The sequence below is a fragment of the Pieris brassicae genome, chromosome 6, assembly GCF_905147105.1.
Source record: "Pieris brassicae chromosome 6, ilPieBrab1.1, whole genome shotgun sequence".
Taxonomy (NCBI): Eukaryota; Metazoa; Arthropoda; class Insecta; order Lepidoptera; family Pieridae; genus Pieris; species Pieris brassicae.
In genome coordinates, this window is record NC_059670.1 from 3,522,461 (window position 1) to 3,538,053 (window position 15,593).

Below are 15,593 nucleotides of genomic sequence, written 5' to 3' on the forward strand. Positions count from 1 at the left end.
GTGCATATTACTTATTTGTCATTTGTAAGAAAAATACATTAGAAAATCAATTTATGTACGATCAGGTCAGTAAAAAATATTCGATAGTGATAGTGTTAAATAGACTGTGGGACTTTAAGTAAAATGTTTACACCAGGTTGTGACTTCAAGACGACGAGGACTATTGGGTAATAAATTGCAGCTCATGATGATAGGCTACAAGATACGTGACGTTAGACGAATAAAGTCCTAGGTTGGAATGATTACATCGACCGACTTACACCTTTCGCAAGACGATTCAATTTGAAACGTTAAACAAAAATTAAAAAAAATTGTGTCCCTATCCCTTTGGCTCAGATCAGGAATCTGATAACTGTTTTTTTTTTTTTGTTAGTTAGCCAGTAGGTTCAGCTGTTTGTGTCACACAGCATTTTTTTACCGTGCAGTGTTAATAGCAGCCGGCCAATTCTACTCGCTTATTAAACCATCAACAACTTGAATGGTATTTACTACAAAAAATTCTATTAATCCAGTGGTCCTACAACCCAATACGGGTTTATGAATATATGTATACCGCGTCTTGACCGCAGAATGCATCCCGTTTTCTCAACCATTTTTTATTTCAAAGACAAGTAGGCTATCAGCCTTCTGCGTATGAAACATGTCAAATTTGGGCTGGAGACATGCCGATCACGATGTTTACCTTCAACGAACAAGTGTTAGTTGCGCATTAGAATGAAAAATCCAATGGTGCAAAGTTATAGTTCAATAAAACGTTATAATTTGAGGCCCAAACTGATTTTTTTAGAGTACGCCATTATTCGTACGCACGCATCGCCAATAGGCTAACACATATAGCGACTTATATTACCAATGATTTTTCTCGCAGATTTGATTATATTTATTTATTATATGTATAGATGTAAAATCAGTCATATATATATATTTTGTAAGTACACTTTCCTCACGGTCAAACCACAGCATAGTGAAGCTATAGAGAAATAACAATCACTTCGCAGGTTACAATAAGCAGACGTAGGTTGGAATTTTTGGCGTGATAATTATAAACAATCGTAAGAGGAATTTCTAAGATATTTTCGTTATCAACACTTTTTCTATTTCAGTTCTGTTTTTGTGATTGGCGCACTTCAACATCTGTTCAATGTTCGTTCAAGGCCATCGTTAGATTAACGATAAAATATTTTCTTTATTTTGCCTCTTAAAAATTGTAAAGACCCACTAAACCAGAATATAAACATAAAACCATGGGGCATGGGGAAGAACATATACATTTTTATTAAACGTTTCATTTTGGTATAAGATTTCGGAGCCAAATAATTTTACCTGAGAATGAATGCTTGGCCTCCATTGATATAGCCTAGTACCTATTATTACCGTAAGCAGGATTGATAGAATAACTTTTATAATGGTGGTATTCACGTTGGTAATTGTCTGGGGCTAGCTTATGTGGCTTCCATTAGACACAGTTAATAAGCTGAAAAGTATCAGGATTATCAAAGTCTATTCATATAGGTATTAATTTGACCTTAAAATCATCATCATCATCAAGACTTAAAATCACAGACGAAAGAGCAATGTGTACATACAAAAAAACATATGTAAAAAATACACATAAAACTGTATAAATAGTATATGAAATCAAAATTGTCATAATTTGTTTGCCTAAATACTCCTAGATATCGCGTATGTATGTCAGCTTCGTATGGAAGGTCGTATATTTACGATGTACGATAAAGATTACGTGACTAACACCATTATTATCCTAAAAAAACGACTATACAAAATGTGTAAATACTTAAGCAAATTTAAAACTTGCTTTCACATGTCTCTCACCTTCGCTTCTATCTTCCAATCTTACTCCGCTATCTCTTTTATTTCTTCAAAAGTTTCTGGTGGGTGTCCTCTCTATTTTCTTCCAACTGGGCTATCTAATTATAGGTATTATTGACCTATATGTCATGACAAACGCGGGCAATATTATCGGCACATTTCCACTTTATCTTTCTTGATTGTTTGTAAGGCCCAATATTATGCTATAATTACACGCAAAAATCACCTTTGTAATTCGTAAACATGTGTGCAATAGTGTGCGCTCACAAGTTACACAAGTATTGCCGGCGGGGACAGAATCCAACGCGATAACAGCTTAGCTCGTCTTCTATAGTTTTGGACAAAATGTTTTAGGCAAATATGGGAGCGTTCATGTAACGAATTTTGGGGGAAAGGGGTCCTCTTGTAAAACGTTACGATGCGGGGGGGGGGGGATTGAATTACGCTTTGTTTTTAATATTATTTAGTACTTTACACCACATAATGGTAAGTTTTAGGTATAGAAAGTCACTGGGGTTAGTCACAAAACGTTTAACTATTGGATACAGGAACGTTACGGCGCGTTTCATGGGGGGGGGGGGGTAGTTCAAGAATCTCCAAAAATTGCGTGACGTAATACTTGAACGCTCCCTATGCTGCATACTATTTTGGTCAATCGTACCTTTTTAAATACGAAAGAAGAAATCTCACATTATTTAGTCTTATTGTGGAAAGGATTCCAGTCAAATTCGCTAACTCACCCATTAGGTGGATAGAACAAATTAAGAACCCAGTACCCATAAATGCATAAATTGGTCCGTGATGATTGGCAGGGTTTCTATGAGGATAATCACTCCAAAGTAATATAATTAACCAACATCCGCTTTGTTAAAATCCCAATGATTAAGAAGAGCAATAATCGTATAGTAAGACGTAACGAAGGTGACGTTTTGTATTAAATCTGACATAAAAGAACTACACTTCTTCTTTCTTTTGTCCTCCTTTAGCGAATAGAGAAAGAGATGTGCGTCTGTTGCTAGATTAACATTTAAAATATAATAAATTATAATATACCAAGGTCTAGTATATTGAATGCAGTTGCACTAGAGTGAGAAAATAGAACGAATTATTTATTGTAGTCATAATAATCATTGTATCGTTGTTGAGTATTATGTCCTCATTTCATTATCGTTCTTATTATAAATAATCATTAAAATTGATCAAAGCAATATTTATATAGGTACTTGAAAATAATAAACCTATTGAGACGATATTTTTAGCACGAATTCTATTCGAATGTGTTGGTTTCGTTCCAAGTACTAACATTTTTCGTACAAATGTTTTGATTACGGTTTACAAAGAATAATTTGAATTTTATTTATATTTAATTTTTGATTCATTAATCAAGAAACTAGTCGAGGAGAATGTATTTTCAGGATATAAAATCATATGTACCATTTTCGCACTTTTGGTGAAATGTTTATTAAATAATAAAAATACTGCTTATCCAGCTGTTTTCAGCTGATAACACAATTTACTTTGGCTTAACTTAATGTCAACCGTTTATATCAGTACGTAAACAAAGATATGGGCTAAAGTACAAAATTCATGATTAGCTACAAAGTTTTTAATTTAACCTTATTGTAATATCGTTACAGTCTACAATCGGAGAGTCGTGCATTAAATAAAGTAATAATAATAGCTAGACGGTAAGGGAATTTTTAGTCGCAATCCAAACGACGGCTTCGAAAGCCGTCGTTTGGATTGCTTTATAAGATTTAATATCGTAACCGTCCCTACTTAGGTATTTGTTAGATACAAGTATATAAATTTTCTATGTCATGTTTCTGTCTTGAAGGTCTTGTAAATTAAAAAACGTTATTAAAAAGTTAATATTTTTGTGGGTAGAAAATATCAATCCCGCATTACAACGTACAACGCTACTTCTCATTATTGTTCAGGCATTTTAACTTGGTGTTGCCAAAAGTAGCTGGAAATACCCATAACGTAGGCTAGTTTTAAGTACAACGGTGACAGTCATCTCTTGAAAGCTTTCGATTTTTGTCTCCATTTCTCCGAAGTGGCGATTTCACGTATATTGCAAATACTACGTATAGGGAGAAAGGTGTGTCTTTCGGAGTCATGACTTCAGGTTTTAATAACGAGTAACTGTGGTCATCGATAGTAATTGTTTGCGTATAAAATAAGTTCGTATACGCTGGAGGCTTTCTTTATTGTATTTTTATTTATACTTCTACAGAAACAGTGCCTTACCTTAGTCTCAAGAGTACAATGCTGATGAATATTTTTTTAATGAATAGGGTTTTAAAAATGGAAACAAAAGCACAATAAATGACGTTTGAGAATTTTCATGTTTTAATGAGATTCAAATTTGAAAAAGCATCCAGTACCTACAAGTAAGTTTACCTCAACCCGTGAAGAGAATCACGTTTGTCCAACAAAAATGGATTAAAAATAAAAGGATATTAATTAAATCTGATTTTAATTAGATTAAAAATTTAAAATAGACCGAGTTAATGTTTAATTTTTAATTCAGTTTTGATATTTTCTGTATTGTTCTATAAGAGCGCGATAATAAAGTGTTGAAACGCTATTAAATATATAAGTAGTTAATAAAATATGGTATACGAGTAGGACTATGTAAGGACTGCACTTGATATCTAAGCAATAATCAAAATACATATGATGACGTTCAACTTTAATATATTTTAACTTACATATTATCAGGGGTTCGTTTTGGAATGCAATAAAATCCTTTAAACGATAGGTATTGAAATAAATTAAAAGTCTATCTTAATTTCTATCGAATGTTTAGGTTTAGTGTGAGTCGTAAAATGTGTTTCCCATATAAAGGTTTAAACCTACGGCTTCCTTATTAAACCCTATGGATAAATTAATTAAGGCAAATTTCTTCCTTATGTAGTACAGAATCTTAGGAAAGGAGTTGTTCACATGCGTCCGTACGGAAAATGACACAGATATTCCAACCTCTTAATGAAATGTAAATTTTGAAATGCAAGCATGCTCATACATTTTTAATGAGTGAGCGATAATTATCCCATGGTATTTTTTATAATTTGCATATGTATCTTTGAAATTTAATTTTAAGTGTTGTCGTGTTTTTATATAATAATAAGATAAAAGTTGCGTACTGTGACCTGTTACAAGAAGATATCATTAATTGCTGGAATCTAATTTTGCCATCCATCATCAGGCTAGTGCCCTAAATGGTTTTTTTCAGTAAAGACAAATAGTTAATTAATAGATTTTTATAGGAAAGAATTATCATGCATATACAGTTGTTATATTCATATTAAAGTTGTGTTAAAAAGATAAAATACACATAATTGCGCCATTTGCTGGAGCCTGCAGCAGAAGAAACAGACTCAAAAAATATTAATTAACATTTGAAAATATTAGGGTTATTACAGTGAATCATCAACTGTTAATGCGATGCCTTTGCGGGGCTGTTGACAATGAGACTTAGGTACTTCCATTCCATAATATGACACTAGGCATACCAAAATACAATTAGGCCGTTGACTGTTATTTCCAAAATTGCTTTTTATACCATATAGTATCTAAAATTATAATTCTTGTTTGTTTGTTATCACATTCTGTGCTTTGCTATTACGGTGAAGGCAAACAGCGTGTGAAAACCGCATCTATGTATCCGGAACTTAGTTGCCTAAAACATAAAACCTAAAAATGATACAGATCAGTTCTAAAACCGTGGGTACCAAGTTTTTAATACTAAGCCATTTTGTCTATAAAAATTGCACAAACTTAAAATCTCCTTAAACCTGATATTTATAAGCACCTGTTGTTTTCGCGTATGACGTTCGAGTCAGCGTTACATATCCATTTCATACAAAATAAATGAAATCCGATGACCATAACAGTCTTTCAAATAAAATTCAATACAAAAAATGAGTTTCTCACGCCTTATCTAAGTTCTTAAAAGCTTGTTGGTAAATTCAGTATTGTTTGTTTTCAAAATTGGTCGCCAAGAATAGGTAGTAGGATAGACAAGTAAGCAAGTAAAAATTTATTCAAATCCCGTGAAACGTTAGCGAATTTACGTTTTTTTAAAACATTCGCTTATAAATAGAAAGCCATTTGCTAATAGCATTACGCGAACTGGTGCAAAGCAGAAATTTTCTTTCAATTTATATCGCCGTCATTTGGAGAGAAAAGCTAAATAAGCCTCCAAAATGTTTCTGTTGCTTGCTTCAGCAAGGCAAGACAATACTGCATACCGGGCTATCAGTATCATCCCAGCTCTACTTACTCAGAAACAGCGGTTCGAATCTTCGACGACCAATCTCTTTCTGTTGAGATGTGGGGACTCTATATCTTCTACCGCATTTACCATGGAGAGGATTTGTTCGGTTTAATATCTGCAGATTAGTGTCGTGACCGATGATGTATATTGGGATAATTGGAAGTCATCTTAATATTTTCGATGTTTTATTATATTCATTGCATACAAAAAAATGTACTGTCGTCAATACTAATGAAAAACATTTTAGTTTAAACAGATTTTATTTTTTGACTAGGAACTTAACGGAAGTATATGGACCTATTAGTAGTTAGAATGCGGTCCAGTGACGGATATTAGCTGCTTGGTTATTGTTCACAAAATTAAAGATAGACATACATGAAAATTGGTATTGCTTTTCACATTTATAGCAAGGAGCTATAGTTCAAATAATTTGTTGCTGCCATTATTTAAATTAAGTTACTCGTAAGACATAAATAAACCCAATACTGTAAATGCAGCTAACATTCATACAATCACATACAACATACAATTTACATTCGCTCTAATGCGAATCTACTATAACTTATAATTTATTTTATAAATATAATGAATAATAAGTAGATACATTTTTACTTAATTCAGTTTCTGACATTACACAGTAATATCATATAATAATTGAAATCAATTGCTGTATATTGTATCCGAATTTCGTATATACAAATTGCTGGCTTGGACTTCATAAATGCAAATAATGTAATGCACGTGGGCTCTTAAAATGTCAACAATGTTTTTTTAGGATTACGTCATCTTTTACGAGAGTAAAAAAAATTCTTAAAGATATAAGAATACTGATTTCGGTATCTATATTACATTAATTTTACTCTCCATCAGGTGCATAAGCAGCTATAAATTCGTTTTTGATTCGATCCAAAATACTTTTACTACAGGTTGCATCTGAACTGGCTACTTTTGGACAATTGAAGTTCAAGAAACACTTTCTTCTCTCGTCTTCTTCTTTGTCACAACATATCAGTATAGCAGTTTTGCATATAGTGATAATAGGTGCTTTGGTACTAGTCTGAAAAAAGAAAATTTCTTATTAGTTATAAGACAGTTTTTAAATGACAGATTACCGTATTATTAAAGTCAAATATACATATTACATATTTGATATACATATTTTTAAGTAAGTTTACCTCAGCTTGAATAGTTCCGTGTTGTACTGGTGGCTGCTTGGGCATCGGCCGGCTAGGTCTAACAGGTCTCAGCGAAATTGGACGCATCCCATTTAGATCATCTTCGCTGCCCCAGAGTCTTTCTCTTTCAATCTCATCTTCCACGCCATATCTAACTCCCAAGGGATCACTAGTGTTGTTGTTTCCACTTGAGGGTAAATAAACTGGCACGACTATTACTTTGGGTTCACATCTTCTAAACAGAAGTTCATTAATTTGCTCTTGTTGTATTTGAAGTCTTATCTCTAATTCTGTAATTCTTCTATCATCTTGGTAAGATTCGTAGAAGTTTCGGTCCATTCCACGTTCCAAAAAGTATCTAGAGTGTGGAAAATAGTGTCGTTTTCGTCGTCTGAGACTTTTCTCCGGATTGCTATAAACGTTTTTTACATCGTCAAGCAGTTCATCACTAATACTGATATCAGAATTGTCTGGCACTCTCCCTGCCTCAATTAGAAGGAAAAAACAAACGAATACTATTCCAGCTATTAGCTTCATCTGAAACAAAACAATAGCATTTACATTTGGTAGACGATCGAATACACTTTGCACTTTAATAAAGGCCTTTGCAAATAAGTTATAACGATTAATTATGTTATCATGCAATCTTAAATTTTATTAAATTCGGCAGATAATAATCCTCGTAAACCTTGTGGTTATCACTTGTGACATTGTTATCTCAAACACCATTTGCCTAAAAAGGATACCTAACTTTATAGACCGTTGTACGCGAGCAAATTTTTTCAAGCAATATCTCTAATTTAAATAACTCTGTCTCAGTAGTAATTTTTAATGTTACGGTTCGTATTTATATAAGTTCTATCGATCGACGCTGTGCGATCCCTAAGGGCATTGAACCTTTTGCTAATCTTTTTAACCCCCAACTTTATTTTTATTGAATGTTTTTTATTACCTTGAATATAATTTCCAAGAGTACTGCACAATAGGATAAATTCACATGTAGACTATATATTAAAACTCGATTACCGTGTTGCGCGTCTTTATCTCGCGACCTTTTGTGAAAGACTGGCTAGAAATACTCGAACGCATATATTTATACGCCAAACGAGTTATATTTAGTATGTCAATGAGTAACTTCCGAGTTTTCAACGGTTTTCCGATTGACATCGTTAAATACTTATATTTTATGTGTTAATTGTTCTGTGTTGGGTTGTGGTGTTCAGTGTGTTATACGTTTTCAACAGTATTTATATCAAGGGAGACAATAGTAAGTGGCTATACATCGTTTATTTTCATTTATATACAATGATTTAAAAAAGGTTATATAGGCTTTAACAGAAACCTGCTTTAACGATTGCTGGAGGTGCCGTGGGGTTTTAGCAGGTTTGCACAGCAGTGAGTCCCACATAACCCTCTACTACGAGGCAGTCGGGCATCGGCAGGGTATAGTTACTTAACGCGATTCCATACAACAAAAGGCTTTATCAGAAAACGAAAATTTGGAATGCTGCTGAAGTAAGATTTCTGCGTAGATGGTTCAAGTACGCTTCCCTGTTGAGGCAATTACTTGGAATAAGAATAAATAAATATCATAATGCCTTTTTAAAGCTAGAAAGGACAAAAAAGTTTATTAAGTTCGAGAGGTTTTATAATAGGTTGTCTTATTTTGTTGGAGAAAGTTAGAATTCTTGTACATCATATTTCATCCTTCCCTTAGGGAGGTCATTAAGAGAGATTTATGTAGAGTGCCACCTTCATGGCTCAGTGCCTCACGCATATTTTATCAAATCTTAACTTAGGGATTTGATTTTGCTAAAAACGCCAGATTAGTTGATTTGAAGTATACCTTTAGTAAATAAAATGTTTATTAACGTCTTTTTATATTTCTTATACAAACGCAAAATTAGATTTTGTAAAATAGCCGTTTAAATAACGTAAACATCACGTAATGTAATCTAATATAAAATAATAATTATAAAACTAAATTATTTTTGTTTTACTATTAACAAGTTCAACAATGATTCATCATATCAAACTACTACATCAGCATTATATACAAAATTCCCCTTATTTACCTTATATTAACCACGTGTTTTAATAATTTACCCTTGACCTCATACGGCATAGTGTTACATAATTCAAGTAGATTCCTATGTATACATAAATGCGTAGCAGGAAAAATAATGTGCTTGCCCAAACACAGCTTCCCAAGAAACGTCATGACGTTGCTTATTTCGAATTGGCTGGGCATAAATTGGCTTCAATTTTTTGCTATGTACATAGTTATGTAACTCGTGGTCTTAAAACATGAAAGAGTATACATTAGTTAAACAAAGTATAGACCACCGAAACTTTCAAAAGACGAAACACTTATTTACATTATACCTTCATTATGAAAACATTTCAAAAGAGTTATTCGGGACACTTATTTGCAATAAGTATTAGTTCAAAATACACACAGTGTTTTAAAAAATATAATATAACCTACGAGAAAAATACAGTTTTCTAATGTAGATGCTATTTTGATCAAGTAGTACGCTTTGTTGAATGGTGATTTATTTAGAGCGTACACTCACGTGACGGGGAAACAGATGTTGAGATTGGGGCCTTACCCATCATTTAAAGTTTTTTATTACACATTATTATTTTTACAGCATACGTATGAGAGAAAAATATTTTTCAGTTCAACTAACTAAGGATAGGGACTAATTATTAAAAAAAATACTTTAGCAACCTGAACCAATTGTAATTATATGTACATGTAAATATATTCTAATTGTGTACTGTTTAGATTGAGCAAATGTAAATATTTATTTAAAAACTAATACCATGTTATATATAGGACGAAATAATAACTATTTTTTTTAATAAGCAACATTAAACATTTCATTAGTAAAAAAAATATATATCATATTTTCCAGAATCTTCAAAAACAAATATATTATTAATTTTAGTTAATAATACAACAATTAAAAGAGAAATAAAATTATTTAAACTACGAACTCAAACTCGTATATCGCCAAATCTAAAGTTAAACCTTAACCTTCTAAAACTAAGTACTTCCATGTGTCAAAAACGTATTCCACCTGACATATCTGTACCGAAGTAATACTGAAGGCTAAGTCTAGACTTTGAATTTTAATCTAAGAATAGCGAGTAACTTATCACGGTTTAAAGTTTAAACAGAGAAATGTTATTCATCAATTTCAGAACTACGATTGATTGAAATCAAATTTCGCTTTCGTATTCATGTACTCCAGGTAAGAAATGTTCTCTTTTATATTTATTATACAGGTATTTTGACAGTACCAAGTTTATGTATAAAAGCAGTTGACTATATTTTTTTTCCAAAATATACAAAACATTAGGTGAATCTTCCCTTGGTTTCGGCATATTGCACCACGATGTATTTAAAATATTGTTAATCCATTGATATCAAACTATTTAAGCACGTTCTCCTCCTCCACCTCTGCAGGGGTGTGCTTTCAAGGGGAAGATGATTAGGTTTTTTAAGGTGGCTTTATAATGTAGGAGACTTATTAGATCACATGTTTTGACAACAATTATAAATATGTTAAATGTTTTTATCCAAATGTCATAACGTTGTATATGACATTTGGACGGATTTATATGGCTGTCTGTGAATTTTTTAAATTAATCAATTTGAATGTACCACTTTCTTTGCAAATAAATCTTCTACAAAAAATTCTTTGTAATAATTTACAAATACAATTTATACCTTTTGGAGTCACAAATCCTTTTATCGGGAATTAAAATCGAGTATTTTGCTAAAACAAAGATATCAACCAACAATTCTGTTTCTCTCAATAAAGTTATAGGTCTGCGGTTACAATTAAAATGCTTCTACAAATGGAATGGCCTTTCAGGAGATTTATTTTATTTTTAATTGAGTGGTTTGTTCAAGGATGGTTAGGGTCTTTTCGTAAATAAATTATTGCAGTAACTGGAAGCTGTATAAATTATACGACGAAAATGCCACAGAAGAGTCCCCTGAGGAAGAATGGGCCCACTGCTTTTCTCAGTGGTTCCATCGAATGCGACGATGTGTAGAGAGGAACGGAGATTACTTTGAAAAACAATAAAAGTATTGGCAACTCTCTACATTAAGCCGTATTTCATTTTTAAACATTTTCCGTGTTATCTAGGTAGTATGAACAATATTTACTATGTTTGCGACGACCTCGCACAATCAAACGTGACATCATACCTAGTTGTGGCGCTGACAAATTTAGCCGAAACCGCCAGTTTGTTAACCTCTTCATTGCTATTCCATTGTTGTTTTATGGCTACACGAGTACAATCTATTGATACAGATTTAGTAGAAAACCGGATAAAAATCAAGCGTACATACATAGTCGTTTTTATTGGACAGTTAAACATCAAAAAGAATTACTCTATCAAACAACATGTAAAAAGACAATTTTTAATTAAACAATATTTACAACTATCTTAACCTGAAAATTAATTATTAAAAATAAAATCACACAATTTGGTCCCTGTGGCAGTGTCTGTATCTTTAACGCTGGCAGCATTTCCTCGCTGTATTGCAATACTTATTCATTTTATTTGTAATTATTTGATTGTAAGATATATGAGTTATGAATATTAAAGTTGCCTTGGGAATGAGTTATATATTTAACTTTTAATAAAAGATTAATTACTTTGACCGCATAGACCGCATGACCACGAACAAATAATAGTTGAACCCAATAAAAAATCCAATTTAAAAATATTTGTTAATGAAAGTGGCAGACAATGTTCGCCTACATGTCAATTGAATTATATTTCATTCATTTTAACTAAAATACAACTATTTGAATCGCCATAACGTTGTATGTCATTTATTACGACATATGGGAAAATGATCTCAGAATTGTAGGTATGATAACTAATTGTATACATTTCATTGAAATATTTATACACTAACACTTGAAAAATCTCGTCAATGGATGTGTAAGTGTTTATTTCGTCTGATTACGCACATCGCATATTTTACGCATACGCCTTACCTATTTTAAAGCGTCATTTTGGTAGATATCAATTAAAAAATGATATTTTTAAACACCATAGTAAATCACGTTAAGATCTTCATTATATTTTGTAAAGCGGAACTGAAACTGTCCTTGATATAAATTCGAATAAAATCATTCTATCAACTTATGAATGAATAGACTATTTTTATATATATTTGATTTCATTATTTTTAGTAAAGCAAAAATTGAACAAATTTGTGACGGTAACACGATTTGAAGGACAATAAAAGACGGTAGCGGGTCCAATGTGGATTCATAATGCTAGAGAACGCCACGATAGGAAAAAAAATAGAGGCCTTTGTCGAAGGCCAAGCTGTAAATTAATAAATAACTGTTTGCGGATAGATAATAAATATTAATAACTTTTACACACAACTTTTAGCACATTTACTTTTTATTTAACATAACTTAACAACATTAAAATCTTTTTAATTTTTGTTTATTTTAGATAATGGTCAAACTAAGGTACGTGAAAGGCCTGTAATGAAGTAAATGGGACTTATTTTAGCCCTTACGCATTAAGTCTTAATGATCGATTTTAAGGTTTTCTGAATTATACCAATATATAAATAAGTCAGTGTATATGTATAATGCGGCTGAAGGTAAAATGACGCCAACGAATTACAGAAAATTACATTTAACGAACAATCTCAAATTTCAGTCTGGTTCGTAATTGAAAGACTTGATTGATGCGTCTGAGCATTCCAGATGGAGTTAATTATATGTATCCTTGATTTTGATGTTAATTGGAAATCTTTATTTTTAAATTTATTATATTAAATGAGTTAATATTGTTGAAGTCACATAACTAAGGGTTAGGAGGAGGTAACAAGTTAATGTTTTATGATTATTTATGACTTAGTTAAAGAATATATTAACTAAAATTACGAATTATTACTACTAATTACTAAAAAACGATTTAAGAAACTATGTTACGGTATAAAGTATATATCCAACAAATCTCCACAAATATATGTCAAGGTAGGTAAAATTCTCAGTCTCGGAGCAGTAAGTATTTGGCTTAGTGGCTTCAGCGTGTCACTCTCATCCCTGAGGTCGTAGGAGTTTTGATCCCCGGCAGTGCATCAAGACGTTCTTTCTATATGCGCATGTAACATTCGTTCGAACAGTGAAGGAAAACATAGTGAGGAAACAGGCTACCCTTAGACCATAAAAGTCAGCGTGTTTCAGGCACTTGGTGCTGATCAGCTTCTAGCTATTAGATTGACAATCATTGATCACGAAACTGATACAAAAATCTGAGGCCAAGACTCTGTCTTTTAATTGTGACATTATTCTTATTAATTCCTAGTAATACTTTTACCAGTATTTATCAGTATTATTACAATTGTCTCTTTTATCCTTTTTATCGTTGTTTTGATATTTACATAAATTACAATAATGATGGAATAAATAGGGAAATAATTGAAAATAATGGTAATATTTGGGAATAACATTAAATATTTTTAGAAACTTGTGGTTTGTAAATTACCTGAAATACTATTTATAATTAAATATTCGTCCGATATAAGGAAACGGATACTAGGTTTCTAAATAATTATTGTATGATTGGGCTTTCCACTGACAACCATGACATTAAAGCCTTCATCAACTGTCCTATGTCGTAGCTCGTTAAGTTAAAAAAATTGTAAACACATCTTATTAATTGCCTAATCCGTTAAGCCGCCCAAATAGAAACCAGTTATAATTAAGTCAACATTAATTAAGGACTAAAGTATTAAATGCGACAATTAAATATCGTTCGTTTTAATAAAACAGCCTAGAAGGCTCGTTACCAAAGCCGACTAAACTAACGTAAATTTTGGGCTAATGAAATTTCCATTTTCCCAATTCGACAATTGTATTAATTCATTGAGGTTTAAACTTCAATTGGTATGTAGATGAAGTCTAATGAATAGAATAATTTATGGGTGGCTTTTAAAAGTCACTTTGGCGTTCACTATTTTCCATTTAAAGTTCTGAGCTCTGTCTCATTTTTTATGATTCATCCAATACAATAAAATCTATCCAAGCCAGCAGTTCTTGAGTACATATAACCTATAAGTAAAATACTATGTACATACATAGATGTACTTTCATAGAATCAAGTCATTTATCACAAAACAATAAGTAGCACGTATTCAATTTAGTGTTTTTAAGTGAGAGAACGCCAAACGTGTAGCTATAAGCCTTGGTCATGAACTTAGATCTGTATCTGTAAAAAAATCTGATTAGTATGTGATCGATCAAGTCGACTTTTTAGATTTAAAATATGCCTCACAATACTTTCCACGTAAACTTCCATTGGTGGGCTCAAAGCCGCGATTCGACCTCAGAGTTGTGGGTTGTGGGTGGCCAAAGCTAATAGACGAGGACTGCTTCTGAAACCCCCCTTTCTATGAAAAATAACAAATTTCACGTTTTGAAGTAGATTTGAATATTATATTAATTTGTAAGTAACTTTATGACTCAAGTTTTTTTTTTACTTTATACTTATATACTTTATAATTTATACTTACATCATTTTAAGCACTGACAAATATGGCAAACTAATTATACAGACAATTGTTTGACAGCTTAAAAATTTGATTGACAGGTTAAAAAAATCGCTGAATTAGTTTACAAAAAGACATAACATTAAAATTGTTAATACTATTAATCTTTTATTAGTCAAACATTGAAAGCGATTTAATATTTAATAAATTTGAAAATTTACCACACAATTAAGTATTTAGCAATGCATGATTAAGTTCAATGCAGCGCATTATCTATGACATTCGTAATAAATAGAGGAATTTGATATTATATTAGCAATAACAAAATATTGTAATTTCAGTTCAAGTTGAATTAGAACTATTACATGTCGCTCTCATTAGGAAGAACTTCGAATTCATATAGTGAATTTGAGTGATGTAAAACACTTGGTTAAAATGAGTGTCTAATAGTTTAGAAAAACTTAAATTGTTTTTTACTAGTGGGACATCATAAAGCAATTCCAGTAGCTCATATAACCCCTGTGCGCTACGACCCGACTCTGAAACTTATTACTGCGGCTTCTATGGCACATAAATACAGTGCAAGTATAATTAGTAGAAACTTAAGCTTATCGTTCCGCACTTGCCGCCTCGGTAGCTTTCCGGATTTGAAAAAGAAACTTTTTTTGCCTTGGAATCTTTTATCGCATATATTATATTCCATATAAAGCATTATATGTACTAATATATTATAGATATACAGTAAAATCTAGTC

General features: G+C 31.9%; 1 protein-coding gene and 1 long non-coding RNA gene across 2 annotated transcripts in view; one reads left to right on the top strand and one right to left on the bottom strand.

The window, feature by feature from the left end:
• The window catches only part of LOC123711456, a 76,535-nt gene that overhangs the window by 24,430 nt on the left and 36,512 nt on the right, over positions 1–15,593 (top strand). The window lies entirely within an intron of this gene.
• Positions 6,357–8,359, bottom strand: LOC123711457. The gene is made up of 3 exons (XR_006753954.1): positions 8,243–8,359; positions 7,291–7,827; positions 6,357–7,172 (listed from the first exon to the last, which is right to left on the bottom strand). It is a non-coding gene; the product is annotated as an uncharacterized LOC123711457 (long non-coding RNA).